Source organism: Malurus melanocephalus, unplaced genomic scaffold (genome assembly GCF_030028575.1).
Source record: "Malurus melanocephalus ecotype Western Australia unplaced genomic scaffold, MMel_1.1 scaffold_546, whole genome shotgun sequence".
Classification (NCBI taxonomy): domain Eukaryota; kingdom Metazoa; phylum Chordata; class Aves; order Passeriformes; family Maluridae; genus Malurus; species Malurus melanocephalus.
The window spans coordinates 84,492-88,413 of record NW_026623778.1 but is presented as its reverse complement, the minus strand read 5'-3'; the positions used below and the strand labels follow the sequence as shown (position 1 = coordinate 88,413).

The following is a 3,922-nucleotide window of genomic DNA, read 5'->3' as shown; positions in this document are numbered from 1 at the left end:
TGCAGCGCTGCCCCCTGGCGGCCACGGGGAGCGCTGCACGGAATGAATCCCCGGCATCCCCGGCAATTCCACCTTTCCACGCACTTATCCCCATTCTCAAAGSGTTCTTAACCCCACAGTTTGTTCCAAAATGTKTCTTTTRTGAGCARAGAGGGTTTTGGGGTGATTTCCCATAAATTCTTTGGTTTAAACTGGGYAGGARGTTCTGATCTTTGGACAGTTYATTCAATCAAAGTTGGCTTTGGGGGATAAATTTGATCATCTTGTTCCTACTTATGGGATATGGGGCCATGAGAAGCTCTGTCTCACCTCTCACAAATCCTACAAGGTCAGCTGTGCTCTGTAATTCCAGCTCATATCATTACATCCTTGGTGTAATTATAAAACAATTCCGTTAATTATCTGTAGAACAATCCTGTTTTCCCCATTTCCCTCTGCTAACCTATCAATGCTGGATTTCTCTGATTGCTKTTTGAAATGATCTGTTACTGGTATGAGAAAGTTTTGCTGTCCCYGTGAATGTTTCTGTCATTTACTCACAAATAATTGACTTTGTCTCCTCTAAGCTGTTTTTTCAYCCCCTTGCTGGTGTAAATAGTAATTTCTCTTGCCTGTGTTTTTTCCCTCTCTGCAAGCACGCCTTTCATATAATGATTGAGGTAAGAGGATGTTTGTTCCTGGCTCTGGGGCTTTCTGGGGATGTGGGAATGTTGTTTGGTCAGAATTGGGATTTTTCAGTGTTTTGGACAAGAATCTGTCAGCATGTGTGGTTTRAAAATGCAGTTTCAGCCTGGGGTTCATGGATTTCCTAAAATTCCCTGGAGTTTTTGAGGCTGGTGGGGTTAAAATCTGCAATTTGGGATTGATCCTGGAAACTCCCATTGGAGCTGGGTAATCTCAACGTGCTCATCCTGGGATTTTGTATGGGTCAGGAACTCACAGGAGAAAAATAAAAATACTCCTTCACTRCTCAGTCTCTATTTCACCTTCCCCACTGATCAGGAGTTATTTTTATTTATATTAAACCCCAAGTCACTGGGACCCCTTAATTCACAAATTGGGTCATTCCTGCTCAGCTTTTCAATGGAATATTGAAAACATCAATGGAATATTGAAAATATCAGTGAAATATTGAAAATATCAATGGAATATTGAAAATATCAATGGAATATTGAAAATATCAATGGAATATTGAAAATATCAGTGAAATATTGAAAATATCAATGGAATATTGAAAATATCAATGGAATATTGAAAACACCAAGATTTGAAGTGTAATATAAATTTCTGCCATTAGTAAAGTTCTCTAATACCTTAAATAGAGAAAAATTAGAAGAAAATCGAATAGTTTAAATATACGAAAATTTAAATATTTGATAAAAAATATTTTAAATATTTTAATATATTTAAAATTTTAATATTCCTGGCCGTGCCTCTGTAAAGAGTTCCCAGAGTTCCTTGGATCTCTTTTCCAAGTCAGGGATGCAGGTCCTGCCTCCCATTTTTGGGGACTCTTAAGGAACCCCATTCCTGGAAGTCACCGTTCCTTAAGGAATATTTTCCCCGTGTGAAGGGGAAAGGGGCAGGGAATTGAGCCCTGGATTTTTTGACAGCTGTGGCAATTTGGGATCCCAATTTATTCCCCTGTCACCCCTGCTGGCATCCTGGCCTCGGCGCCACCAAGATCAACCCCAAAACCACACGGGAATAACGGGGCCTCTGGAATCCTAAACATTTTTCCTTGGAGCAGAGCRAGTTGGAAATATTGGCAGGGAATATAAAAATAGATCCTGGAGGTGCAGGGTTTGATTTTAACTGGGGAGTTTAGAAAAAATCAGGGAAAAAAAAAAAAGGAAAACTTTTATTTCTAGTTGTGTTAACAGCAGGAATTCTGCTTCCCACTTGGAATCGGGATTTGTTTGGGTTGGGCTGTGTTCAGGAACAACAGAAGTTTTGATTTCCAGTAAAGGAAAATGCACAGGACTGTGGCCACTGCTGGGAATTTGCTGTGAAAAGCCAGGGATTTCTAGGAAATGGGGAAATGGGGAATTGGGAAATGTTGTGCTCTAATGGGAAATCAGGAAACACCACATTTCACTGCCACTTTCACTTCCAGCTCTTGGCAGAGGTGCTGGAACTTTGTTCAGTAAATGCTGGMGGAAATCTTGGTTCAGCAAATTTTTGATTTTCCTGATGATTGGGGAAGAATTTGGGGAAGAATTCAGGCACCAGGTGTTTCCAAATCCCAGCATTTTACTGGAAGGAGGGCATGGGAAGGAAAGGGAATCCAAGCCATTGGAGCAAAGCAGGATTTGGGATGATTTCCTACAAATTCTCTGGTTTAGAMAGGGCAGGAGGTTCTGAGCTTTAGTTCRTTCAATCAAAGTTGRCTTTGGGGGATAAATTTGAGCATCTTGTTCCCACTTTCACTTGTAACAATCACAAACTGGATTTACAAATATTTGTTTGGATTTTACAAATTGAGGGCACTGCTTTCCCTGGTGCCTGGAATATTCCAACAGGGCTTTGGCACGGAATGAAAGGCACCAAGGGAGGGAAATCTTCCCTCTCCAACTTCATTTTCTGTGCTGTAAATGTTGATGTCACAATTTCCAGTGCCTGTGGCTGTCACACTGACAAAAGGATTTCCTCCTTTTTTGAGGACAGTGTTGCAGTGTGTCTCTCATTTGAATTTCAAACGTTATTTATTCTTTTTCTAGTTATTAATTGGTGCAWTGAGGTTACTCTTGCTCTGAATCTTTCTCTGAAAGTTGTTCTTTTTTTATTTGTTTGTTGTTTTAGAAGGAAACAGAGTGGGTGTTTATCCCTGTGCTTAAACTACTCAGGAGTTTTGTTCTCAGCACTCGTYCCCGYTCTCAAAGGGTTCTKAACCCCACARTTTGTTCCAAAATGTGTCTTTTGTGAGCAAAGGGGGATTTGGGGTGATTTCCCACCAATTTTCTGGTTTAGACAGGGCAGGAGGTTCTGAACTTTGGACAGTTCATTCAATCAAAGTTGGCTTTGGGGGATAAATTTGATCATCTTGTTCCCACTTATGGGATATGGGGCCATGAATAGGCCTGGGGGAGCTCTGTCTCACCTCCAGTTGTACAAATCCTACAAGGTCAGCTGTGCTCTGTAATTCCAGCTCATTTCTGGGGGCAGCTCTGGCATTTCAGGGACACTCAGCAAATCTGGGAGCAGGAGGGGCTGATCCCAAACTCTGGAGGGGTCAAAGGTCCCAAACCTCAGCTAAAAACACAGAAAACCTTCAGTGCAATTCCAGCTCTTAACCAGTGCAACAAGTAAAGCTTGATTATCTTGGTTCCTCAATTTCTGCTCTGCTTCCCCACCTGATCACAATGTTTCAAATTTCTGCTCTGCTTCCCCACATGATAGCAATATTTTAAATTTCTGCTGTGCTTTCCCACCTGGTTACAATATTCCTTAATTTCTGCCATGCTTTTCCCACCTGATCATGTTCTTCCTTAATTTCTGCTGTGTTTTCTCACCTGAACATGTTATTCCTTATTTTCTGCTGTGCTTCCCCACCTGGTTACAATATTCCCTAATTTCTGCTGTGTTTTCCCATCTGCTCATGTTCTTCCTTAATTTCTGCTCTGCTTTCCCAGCTGATCACAATATTTTAAATTTCTGCTGTGCTTCCCCACCTGGTTACATTATTCCTTAATTTCTGCTCTGCTTACCCATGTGATCATGTTGTCCCTTAATTTCTGCCATGCTTTTCCTACCTAAATATGTTTTCCTTAATTACTGCTGTGTTTCCCCACCTGAACATGTTATTTCTTTATTTCTGCCATGCCTTCCCAGCTGGCTCCACCATTCCCTGGCTGGTTCTGTGCTGTCCCAGTGGGTTTCCCATATATCCCATCCCTGTGGAGATGCTCCCAGTGGGTTTCCT

At 41.5% G+C, this 3,922-nt stretch overlaps 1 protein-coding gene across 1 annotated transcript in view; it reads left to right on the top strand.

The window, feature by feature from the left end:
- ACVR2A (activin A receptor type 2A) overlaps positions 1–3,922 on the top strand; it is a 49,044-nt gene that overhangs the window by 39,276 nt on the left and 5,846 nt on the right. The window lies entirely within an intron of this gene.